The 12,717-nt window shown below is 39.7% G+C and overlaps 1 protein-coding gene and 1 pseudogene across 10 annotated transcripts in view; one reads left to right on the top strand and one right to left on the bottom strand.

Annotated features, from left to right (window-relative positions):
* The window catches only part of LPP (LIM domain containing preferred translocation partner in lipoma), a 670,167-nt gene that overhangs the window by 342,830 nt on the left and 314,620 nt on the right, over positions 1–12,717 (top strand). The gene's annotated exons all lie outside the window — the stretch shown is intronic.
* LOC134364784 (U2 spliceosomal RNA) lies at positions 6,161–6,277 on the bottom strand (annotated as a pseudogene).

A 12,717-nucleotide genomic window follows, 5' to 3' on the forward strand; every position in this document is an offset into this window, starting at 1 on the left:
GGTCCATTGCACTTAAAGGCTTCAAGTTACTGGTGAGTTGACTGGAAAGGCTGTTGGTTAAAGATGATTGTGCACATAGCCCATGGTAAGAAAAGACCGTATCTATTATTTCTAGAATGGAGACACTGGTATCTGTGCTGTCTAACTCATGGGGTTGTGCTTTAAATGAGATGATAACAAATAGAAGTGCTTTATTACATCTCCAAACATTAGTTGGTATCGGTCCAACTTTTGACAAAGTGTCCCCTTATGAGCCTGAGGGATCCTGTTGTGTCTAGAGAAGGAAATTGGGTCGTAGGATATTTTCAATAAGAACTGCATAAGTTTCTACACAGAGAAGTAATGCCCAAACTATAAACTCATGGAGAGAGACCAAATGCTGACCTTTTTTAAAAAATTAAGTTTAATAATAAACCTAGTTGCTTCTACAGTTTCTAATATTTCCAAATACTTTTTAATATTTTGGCCTCTAATTCAACTAATAGGTATATATTAAAAAAAATACTGTATTGGTCACCAGGCTACAAAAAAATGAACTTTCTCTTAGGGAACTTACATTTTAGTAGGGAATATTTGACATATACATTAATAGAGTATATAGAGTACAAGGTTTGGGCCATAAAAGAAAATGGAGATAGATGTACAGACTGGTGTGTATTAGAGAGTAGGTGAGATGGTGGCAGCTGCTGAAGAGTCACTTTCTGCCAAGGAGATTCTTGTCCATTGAGCCCGGCCCGTAGTAACTGGTTAACTATGGACATTCCATAATGTAGGTTAGAGCAGAGATGGTTAACATGAACCATTTCCGAAAACCATGAGCAGTTTAGCTTTGTCTTGTGAGTAGGGTATGAGAAGGGAGAAATGGGAAAAGTCTAAGTTAGAAAGGTGCAATACCGTCTTGGAGGTCCTTGCAAGTCAGTTGGAGGAGCTCCAGCAAATGGTTTCAATATTAACTGATAAACTGAAAGAAAATTTCATTGTGTCCATGTGACCTGCCCATCTCTGGGTTTCAAATATCCCCATCTTTCAAGTGAGTTGTTTCATTTGATAATCTCTAAAGTTGTGACCAACTGTAATGTTTTATAATTCCATGACTTATTATATCTTAACCTCCTACTGAGAATCATTTACCGAACACATATTTATGGTAGAACTGTATTGATTTCTACAGTAGAACAAGAGTACCATGGGCTAGTGACCCAGCATTGAATAAACTCAAGGGGTGAGAAGTCTAGTGGGTACTGGGGTTGGGAGAAGAGTCCTGTATTGCTAATTTAAATATCATGTGGAAAACTCTATGGAAGGTAAATAGAGGATGCTATAAGAGCCATTACCTGCTCATGAAACATCATAAGCAATGGCTGTAGAGTGGAAGCGAGCTTGGTCTACAGCTTAGTTTTCTATCATTTAGTAACAAAATACCATGAACTTGGTGGCTTGAAACAACACACAGTTCTGTAGGTCAGAAGTTCACTTTAGGTCTCATTTGGCTAAAATGAAGATGTCAGCTGAGCTGCATTCCTTTCTGGAGTATCTAGGGAAGAGTCAGTGTCCTTACCTTTTCCAGCTTCTGGAGGCTGCCCATGTCCCTTGGCTCATGGTCTCTCTTCCTGTCTTCAAAACCAGCAGCATTGCATCTCTCTGACCATTCTTTCGTAGTCATGTCTGCCTCTGGTCACAGCTAAGAAAGGTTCTCTGCTTTTAAGGACTCATGTGATTAGATTAGGCCTGACCGGATAGTTCAGGCTAATATCCCCATCTCAAAATCTTTAACTGTAATCACATCTGCAAAGTCCCTTTTGCCATGTAAAGTAACATATTCACAGGTTCCAGGAATTAGAGTGTAGGCATTGGGGGGGAGGGGGGGGCTACTGTTCTTCCTATAACAGTCTGTTGTTGGGAATGTAAATAATTTCACAATGTTGAGGCATAGAGTGTGAGAAGAGATGAAGTAGCCAGTCATGAAGTGTGTTTTGCGCCCTATGTAAAAAGTTCTTAAGTTATCCTGATGGCAGTAGGAAACTATTTAATTCTTTTTAGCACAGAATATTTAATCCGTAATGAAATCAGGCTAAGGAAGTAAGTAGCTCCATGGTATCCAACAATCTTTTACATCTATTTCGACAGGAAATTGAAGTCTGTTTTTTGACTCAGTATACTTGGGACACATTTTAGTGCCACATATATATCATTAATGTTCTCAACCCTTTTTATTCTGTTCTTTTGTACCCTCTTCCCCACTTGGTTTTTCTGGAGCCTAAGGGAACACCATTTATGGTCTATGACTTGCTGGGTAAAAAGTTCAGGTAGGCCTTCATTGGGAAAAGGTGTCTCAGATTTTGAAAACGGGTACTTTGTAGCAGGGAGGGGATAGTTCGGAGGACAAAGAAATTCCTTGGAATTTCAGCTTATTGAGCTTGTGCCTTTTGGAGCTGACAAAACCTGAGGGAGGAGGTGGATGACCTCTATATATATTCAGCCCAGAAGCAACATGCTGTTTTCTCTATTTTCAAGGAATAGATTTAAGAAGTCTAATAAAAGAATTGTCCCTGCTTCCCTGTGCTTTTAACGTAAGAGTGGGCAGTTAACTTGTGTGCTTGTTCCGGAATGGTTCCTAATGCAGTGGAGGAGCTGGTGAATAGAAGGAGCCTCGTAAATTGAAAGATTCTCGTGATGGAACAGGGAAATTGAGATTTATTGTTCAGTCAGTTCCAATTACATTGTTGTGTTGCAGCTGAACAGGATGTCGGCTTGTAACACCACCAGGGTGGAATCAACCTCAAAGGAGATGGTGTCAGAGTGATGTTCAATGCCCCAGCTTCTACTGAGTGAGTCACTTGTGTGAAAATGTCTCGACACAGATAGAATCGAGGTGCCCACATTATATCTGATCCCAGAAATGTTAATGCAGAATAGCAACCTGGCTTTGATTTTCATGGGATTGCAGGCTGGGGAATCAAGAGGGATGTATTTTTAAAGGTCATATCTACTACTTATGAGAAAACAGGGTATCGCATCCCTTGCATCTGTGAGACGACATATCAAGGATGGGAAAGGAGTACATTTGAAGGAAAACTGCAAGTTGTTTTTCATGTGTGAATTTGATGCTCTTTAAAAAAAAAAATCTCCTTCTGGAAGAGTTTAGTGTCCTGAATACTTGTTCCTTCTATGTTGTAGTTGATAATATCTAACACCCACTGTGGGGCATGGAGAAGAAGAACCTTCTATCCCCTGCTTTATGTGTTAATGATGTGACATAACTTTTCAGAAAAGCCACACAATTTCAAATGTGACTTCTTTCCTAACTTGCAAATAGAGCTGACAACAGTGAAATATGTCTTGTAAACAAACCCAGAAGGAGTATCTTTTGAACGAGTGGTACTTGAATTCCTACCAAACTTTAGAGAGCTAGAGATTTGAGGGGATTTGCTATCTTATTTAGTTGAAGTAGGAGAATCCACAGGGAAGAAGCTGCTTGTCTAAAGTTATGCAGCAGAGCAGTGGCACTGCCAGGGCTGGGCCAGTGTCACCCGACTCCCCGTTATTCTCTTTCTGGTCCAGCACAGCTGCCTCCCAATTTAATAGTCTGTGACTCACAGTCCAAATCTATGGTGACATATAATATTTTACTTTGGTTCTAAATCAACAAACCACTTTTAGAAATGCTTACACTGCTGCATTACTTCTTATGCTATCAGGTTCTTCAAGTTGAGTCTGATTTCTAGAACTTGAGTAGAGTAACCTGAGGAGTCATTTCTTTGTCTTTATGGCATATTTACTGAACACTTGTTGGATATCAGGCTGTTTCTAGAGGGGGAGGGTACAGCTGTGAATAAAACAAAGTATATTTCCTCCAATAATTCATATTCCTGTGGCATGATAAACAGGTAAGTATTTAAGTCTGATTAAGTGCTATAGAGAAACATAAGGCAAGACAAAGGGGAGAGAGAACATGTTGGTTGGAGTAATAGTTGCCCTATTTGACATAAAGCCTTACAAGGAGGTAACATTTGAGCAGAGACCTCAAGTAGTTGAGGGAGTGAGCTATGTAGGTATTTGGAAGTCCGTTCTAGACAGACAGGGGCACAAGTGTGAAAGCCCTGAGAGAAGAGCATGGCTGGCAACTGGCCTTTTAAAGAAAGAGTCAAGTATCCAAGAGTGGCTTCATCCATGTGGTCCTACAGGGAGTGAGAAAGGATAAGGTCAAGCAGGTAACAGGGGCCCAGATTGTCACCAAGGGCTTTGCAGGTCATTGTAAGGATTCTGACTCTCACGTTCAGTGAAATGGAGCACATGTATAGCCATGTGATCATACTTATGTTAAGGATCATTCTGGCAACTTTGTGGAGAAGAGAATGTAGGCTATGGTGATAATCCAAACTGGAAATGATAGCTGGTTGGACTCAGTAAGTATGGCAGGTAGTGGGAAAGGTGATAAGAAGTAGCAGGATTTTGAATATATTTCAATGGTAGAGTCAACAATTTCGTGAATGGATTATATGCGGAGCGTGAGAGCAAAAGAAGAGTCAAGAATGACTCCTACGTTTTTATCCTGAGCTGTGAGGAGAATGGACATGCCGTTTAGTGAGATGTCAGGAAACAGCATGAAGAGTAGTTTTGTTTTTGTTCTTGTTGTTTTGAGGGGAAAGGAGAAACAATGACTAGAAATTTGGTTTTGGATATGTCATATTTGAATGATTTGTTAGAATTCCGAGTAGTGATTGAATAAGCAAGTGTATATTTGAGTTTGGGGTTCAAGGGCAAGGTCTTGATTTGATATAGATTCAGGAGTCAGTAGAACAAATTTAAAACCTTGAGACTGGGTGATATCAACAAAGGTGATGAGTTAATCCCTAGGGACCAGTATTTTGATGCCATGGAGAGAAACAGAGGAACCATTAAAGGTTGTCTTTTTATTTATTTATTTATTTTTGGCACCTGGCCAGTATGGGGATCTGAACCCTTGACCTTGGTGTTATAAGGCTGCACTCTAACCAGTGTAGCTAATGGGCCATCCCTAAGGTTGTCTTGAATAAGGGACATAGAGTTAGAAGGAGAGCCAAAGGACAGTGATGTCCAGAAACAAAGTGAAAGACGCGCTTCAGGAGTGAGTGAAGGGTCAGTTATCAGCACTATTGGACCGGTTGCCCTGAGGATTGAAGTTGGACCACTGGATTTAGATCTTTGGTGGGGGCCGTGTTGGCCAAAGCAGTTCTCATCACTCCTTCTGAGCTTTCTGCTGCGACTTGCTTTACTTTTTTTTCTCATGGTGGAAGCCACACTAAATAATGGTTAAATGCAAGGGCTCTGGAGTTACCCTGCCTGGGGGGAAATACTAGTCCCATATTTACTAGTTGTTTGAGCTTGGACATTTTATCCTTTCTCTGTCCTTTATGTTCTTTTGAAAGGAAGGAAATGATATCATCTGCCTCATAGGGTTATTAGGAAAATTAAATGAGTTAAATACATTATCTATCACATAGTAAATTACCATTAATTGTTAGCTCTAAATGATTGAGAATAAAACAGTCACTAAAATTAACAGAACACACACCTGCCTTGTATTTTCTTATCCTAAATAAATCATTATCTCTCTAGAGTTGTGCTTGAGTTGGTTGTACTATTTTTTGGCCTCTGTTTTGTTTTTGTTTTGCTTTGTTTCATTTTTGATCCATTTGTTTTTTCATCATTACATGAATTGAATATCATCTAATTACTTCCACATAGTCTTCTAGATTGTGAGCTCCCTGAGAAATCCTATCTTACTCGTATCTCAGAACCTAACGCGAGGCTTGGCACTTTAGGCACTTCAGGCCTGAAATTAAAATGGTTTCTGAATCCCCTGGTTGTTGATTGGCATGTCACCTACAGGGTCATGCTAATACCCAATGTAGTAATGATGGGATAAAATCTTAATTACTGGAACTTCCTATAAAAGAATTTTAATTTCTTAAAATAATGCTTCAGTGTCTTTTTTATCTCTATTTCCTTCCTCTGTAGGTTATTTCACAGGTATAAACCCCTGTCATTTTCTCACCCCTTGCAGTGATCCTGAGCTATTGTTCAGGATGGTTGATTTCATGGTTGGTGATCTTGCCTTATGGTGGGTGCTTCTGTGGAGACTGCCTTCTCTTTCCATTTCTGGAATCTCGAACTTAAAATGGACTCTTATTTTGAATGCTTCTCATTCATAGTTCCAGAAGCTCAAATAATGGTCCCTTTAAACTGATAAGAACAGATACTACACTTGATCTTAGCCAAAAGGCCGAGAAGCGATAAATAATGGTCCCTTTAACAGTTTCAAAAGTGCCTTCGTGAATTAGGAAAAAATAAATAACAGTTTGATATTTCTTTCCTTTAACTTCTTTGAAATATATGAATGAAGGTAACTGTTTATAAACTGGAAAAACAGCTAGTCTGTATTTTATTAGATTCTTCAAAAGCAGCTTTGCAAATCTAAATCAAGCACTGGGCTAGGAGGAGTACATTAAGCAGCAACTCCGCCAGTGAGTGGCATATTTTAAGAGCTGTATCTACGGACAGAATGAGATATCATGAGCAAATGTCTCTTTCAATTCCTGTGCCAATTCATAAAGGGCAACAGCTGATTCTTGCCTTTCTCAGATAGTTGTAATCTAGGTGGTAAAAGTAATACCTTCACCTCTTCAGTTTGCTTCGTGAGGAGTGATAAGTTGCTAGTGAAGAGGCTATATCCATACTTCCCACCTGGCTCCTCCTCAATAGACTCTGTGTAGGCTGTGCCACAAGCACAGTACATTAGCTAGCAAATTCTCCTGAGTCAAGGTAAGAGACAAGAATAATACAAGGGAAACCAGAAGTTATAGAAGTCAAATCCTATTGTTGCGAGTGCTGTAATTTATTCAAGATACTATCATATCCCCAGAATGTGCATATAAATGTTCTCTTTTATGTGCTTTTAATTACACAGTAAGCAAGACATCAGAGGACAGGAGAGTTGAGAGGGTCCGGTTTCAGTACTTCATGTTATAAATCATTAAACAGGTACAGAGAAGTGAACTGACTTGTGCAAGACCCCACGGAATAGAGGATGTGTATTGTCAGTATTCTTGAGCAGAAAGCTTACAAAGCTTGTTTACTCCCACATAGATGTGCCAACAAGATTTTTACTCCAACCCTGGCCAGTAAGTTCCTTGTCTGTCCCTGAGTTCTTTAATTATTTTATAGAAACAAGAGCCTTTCCTTTAAAATGACTCCTTAATTCTAGGTAAACTGGTATATAACAAAAACACCAGGATGAAAACCCGTGTCTTCATACCTTATCCTCCCACCTCACTGTGCTGTATTATACTGAGCTCATACCCTTTCTTCATGTACACCTCTTCAGTGGGATCCGTAACTTTCCAGCTCTTGGTCTTTTCTCTGTTAGTGTCATCTGCCTATAATGCCATTCATCACTATCTATCTGTCACTCTCACCCTTTACCTTGGAACCTGCCTCCCAGCCCATTCGAGTTGATGTACACCCTTCTTTGGACGCTTTTCACATTCTGTACTCTGTTACAGTTATGGTCAGCTGTGCATATTGCATTTCCTTGACTAGACTGGAAGCTTGCTAATCCTAGGCAGTGTGACTGTGTCTGCTTCCATTTCTGGGTTTCCTGTTGCATCTAACACAGTGGTACATGGTATGGGATAGACGCTCAGCAGGTGTTTGCTGAACAAACGAAGACAAATGAGGGGAAAAATCAAACCCTCCACATTCTTTAGAAAAATTCAGTGAATAGTTACCAGGACGGCCGGACCTTAGTTATTTTGACATTTCTACCACCCACTTGCTCTCTTAAATAAAAGCTGAGTAAAACCACAGATTTCCCAAAGGTCAAAGGATGCGTCAATAGGACAGTGAGGTTACACTGATTGTGTCTGGTCACATTTCTGTCTACTGACAGACATGTGCACATGAAGCAGTTTTTGTCCAAGCAGCAGTGCCTTTGATCTATTCTGAACTCAGGGGGGAAAAGATGAGTTTTTGATAAAACGAAGATCTTGACTTTTTGTCTCAAGTGAGGGATAGGAAGGTATCATAGAGATGAGGAAACAAAAATTGTGGATTCTAGTACCTGCTCTGCCTCTATGCCCTGTCTAATTATGTGATCTTGCCTCTGTATGGGCCTTAGTCTCCCCAGATGGAGCCTGAGGGAACTGAAGTAGTTCATTGCTAGCACCTCTTCCATCCAAGTGGACTATACTGGAATTCTAGTTGGTACTGAGGAGTAATTCCTTCTGATGACACATGGCCCAGCATTCAGCTCTTAATTGGCCCACCATCAAACCACCTGATTATTCACACAGGTTTGAGTATATGAATTGCATAAAGATATTCAACGATGGTGAAAATTGAGTCCTAAATATTCTATCAGATGTATATGTGATGTATCCTGTTCAGGATCTCATTAGAATGTCAAATGACATGTGAAATATGTACCAAGAGAAAAGACTTTTTTGCAAACCACTGTTATCTTTGAATGCCAGCTGTCCATACAGCCGCTTTCCTGACCTCCTACTTCCGGGGCCTTGCACCCTTCTGTCTGCTGGGCTTGGACATGGAATGGAGCCATTCACCTGGCGAAGTGGAAGGGCTCCTGTCTCACTCTGGGGCCTGGGACCTAAATTCAGGTTCTGTCCCAGAGCACCTCTGTGAGTGCTGGGAGGATATTTCACTTCTCTAGATTCTAATTTCCCTGTTGGTAAGAGAAGAATGGTTATATTTATCTTTTGACATGATTAGAATTATGAGAGAAAATGCATAAAGAACATCTAACACAGTGGCTAACACCTACTAAATGCAGGTTTACTTCCCCTCTGATAGATGGCCCATTGTCTCTGAAGCATCTCTGTTTCTTCACTGATTTTTGTCTCTGTGCTATGCTACCAGTAAGGAGTCTTCCATTGCACTGAGGGAAAAATGGTCTGCAGTCATCACTCAAGATCCCATTCTGGTTAGTGAGGCCTCAAAACACTACCCAGCAATCTCTGCAGCACTGTGATGCCAGTTTCCTTGTCCATTTCTCATACTTTGGTTGTTTCCTAGTCTCCTACATAATTTTGTATAGGAGAAAGAGTCCTGAAGTGGGATCCGAGAGCTTGGCTTCCAGTCCTGACTCTCAGGTTAACCTACTCCTCGACCCATGCCAAATCATTTCCTTCTACGTATTTAAATGTCAGTCCTATCCCTTGCATCTTTCTAGAGCTGCACAGATTGTTTAGGTCCATTCACGTATGCTTTAGTTTAGTGGATACTCAAGTATTGAAGCCCACCCTCTTCTGTGTTTCCTTTCTTTTCTGGAATTCAGAGTTTATGTAATCTCACCATTACCCTGAGCCTGGCTGATCAAAAGGTCTTTCAAGAGCTGGTCTTCCTTCTTGATAATGATAATTCAGTGTCTTCAACTAGTATCTTAGAGTTTACAAAGTATTTTATGTATTCTTAGTTATCGAAGTCTAACAATAACCCTTGAAGATGGGGATTCTTATCCACATTTTAGACACGAGGAAACAGGCTGAGAGATGAAATGATTTGCTCAGGAGTCTATAGTAAGTGCTACTTAGCCTAGATTTCAAGGAACATCCTGCTCCTAGACCAACATCCTGGCCTGAATGTAAATGCAACTCCCAATCCAAGTTAGAATGTCTGTACGCTTATTAGTTCCAAGCAAATTAGTTTTTTCTTACATGATAATGAAATGGAAATTTCAACCATTTTCTTAACCCTATAGGATCGACATTTCCCTCACTTTCTATTAAGTATGTAACATTAAATTCCTTGTCAAGCTCAAAGGACATTCTACTCCAATGCAGAAATTCACTTTTACCATTGGCATCCACAGAGCGTGGTAGTGCACATTTTTCCATTGTGATTGGCAGGAGAGGTCCATTTCATACCTGAGTGTACATTGTTTCAAGCTTTTTTTTGGTAGGCAGTCACTGAAAACAAAAGTATATTTGTTTTCATAAGCATCCTTGATTTTTCTCCTCTCTCTTTAATGGAATTCTATCCTATACTTACTAATCCACTGAACTTGTCAGTACACGTCTCTGTCATTACTCAAAAATGTAAGGAAACAGCATCGTATAAAAAGCACTAGACTAAAAGTCAGAAGAGCAGATTCCAAACCCTCCTCTTACACCAATTACTTGACTTTGGCAAATCACCTCACTTCTCTGAGCATCTAGTTCACATTTTACAAGGCATTGAATCAGATCATTTGTAAGATCAGATCTTTTCAACTCTGGTAAATTCTCCAGCATGTTCTACTTCCTAATTTGTTGTATTACTATCCTTTTTTATTTTTATTTTTTGCAAGGAAGTGCTTATTGTGTCCAAAGTTAGGAGGCTTTACTTATCCACAGATATTTATCTAGCACTGATTCTGTGAAATATGATTAAAGTATAATAGAAGTTTAGAGGATGGAGACATTTTAGAAGAGCAAACTGTTGTGAGTGAAGATATGGCAGCTTGCACGTGCAGGGTCTAATGAGAACAAGGAGTTGTAGAGAGTCTGTAGCACGTGGGGTGTGAGCAGCTAGAGTAAGGGTGAGGAGAAGAGCAGCTTGGCCTGAGTTTGGAGGGGAGGCTCGCCGTAGTGTGTACTGTTCGTGCTAGTGCAGACACACACACACAAACACGCTCACCACCTTTTCAGAATCTGACTCCTCATTGCTCTTTTCCTTCAGCTAGCAGAGAGATAAACTGCCAAGATTAAATAGATATGTACATTTGAGGAAGAAGTCCATTACTAAGATGGGGAATATCAAGTGTACCAGCATCTCTGATTCATAGGAGTGTCATTTTGGGTGTCACAGTTTATTTCCCCTCTTGGCTGTGATTTCCTGCAGGGCAGGACTTTTGACATACTCATTCTTGAATTTCCACCAACCACAGTTCCAACATAGTTGATGTGCAATAGGAGATGCTTTCCGTCTGCTTATATCAGTCCTAGGAAGGAAGGAAGGAGGATAGTTTTCTTACACAGAATGACTTTTTTTTTTCTTTTTAATGAGCTACCATTAACAAAATAAAACTGCAGTGAAAGAATTGACAGCCTGTATCTGTAATCTGCCTGACCTGACAATTAAAAGAACTTATTACTGTGTCAGCTTGCCAGATGGATGTTCTCCTTGAAATGTAATGTGTGGCGGTTCTGAATGTGGTTCAAGTGCAGGCTTCCTTGTCTCCCCCCTTCCTGCTTGTTGAGTTTGGGAAAGAAGCAGTTTTATTTGAACTAAACCCACTCATTTCAAGTGTGTTTGATGACAGCAGTATGTGACAGATAAAATAAAATCCTACGGCCGTATTTGATGTTTGCTTTAATTTCAGACCTTAGCAAAAGGAGACAGAGGATAAAACAGTGTGGCCCAAACGGAGGAGTTGAAAACAAATGATGTATTGTCACTAAGTTAACAATTTTTCCCCAGGGAAATTTGGGAGGTCAAACAGTATGAACAAGGGTAATAATAGCAGTTTTGTAGTTTTCAGCAGTTTGTAGAGTGGTTTTATGTTCATTATCACATCAAGGCTGTAAGTCTACCTTGTCAGAAACTATCATCCATGTATTGCACACCGAATTGAATAAGTTATACCAAATTCTGCTTGTAAAGTGGTGGAGCTGGGCCTCATGCCTGGCCCTGTTGATTTCAAATCCAGTGATTCTTCCACTGCTGTGTGCTGGCCCACCAGTCAAACATGTGTGCACATTGTAGGCTTCCTGTTCCTTAACTTTACTGAAATACGTACATGCATGCAATATGCAAATAAATTCTTATCACAACAGATTCCAGCAGTTAGAAGTATATGGACTAGAATGGAAAAGCCCTCTCTCACTATCCAATCTATTTCTCACCCCCAACTCCCACTCTTTTTCCATCAGCATTGTCTGTCTGCTATACATCTTTCCAATCCTTTACTAATATTTATGTATATATACATTTATGTATATGTAAATTATCAATCATGGTTTATGATCATAAATGATATTATATCATAAATAGTATCATAACTGGTATTATAATATTATCTACATTCCCCAATTTACTTTTTCTTTTACGTCTTTCACGTCAGTAAAAAGGATTTAGCATATTTTTCACACCTGTACCCTGCTCCACAGTATAAGCGTACCATCATTTAACCTCTTCTACATCGATGGGCTTCAGCTTCTCTTTATTATGAACAATGTTAAGATGAGCTTCCTTGTGTATGTATCTTTGTGTACACATGAATCTAGAATTGCAATTGCTTGTTTCTTTGAGATTTATCAAAAGTCAGTTTGGACCACCATCTCAAATGTTAGAATTCTCATATTAGCTCAGGTTACTGACCTGGGCTTCCACTTAGTTGCTTATGACTGTCTTGTTCAGACCAACCCAGACACTTCTCTAAACAGACACTTGTGGCCAGGAGAGTAAATGTTGGGGAGGTTATTTTCCATGGCACTGTGGTTTGGTTTTAGGCACTTACTGTAGTAGAAGAGTAGGATATTCTCATAATGGTTTTGCTTACTTAAAACAGCCACCACTCTTCATTGAGATAGAAGAAGGTTCTTAACACAAGAAAAATTTCTAGCATAATTTAGAATGCAAATGTAGCAATGCACTAAATAATACCTTTAGCTTATTCTTTAAGAAACAAGTGTGTCGCACAATAAGGCTTTAAGAATATACAATTGAATTCTCTGTACT

This window comes from Cynocephalus volans, chromosome 1 (assembly GCF_027409185.1).
Source record: "Cynocephalus volans isolate mCynVol1 chromosome 1, mCynVol1.pri, whole genome shotgun sequence".
Classification (NCBI taxonomy): Eukaryota; Metazoa; Chordata; class Mammalia; order Dermoptera; family Cynocephalidae; genus Cynocephalus; species Cynocephalus volans.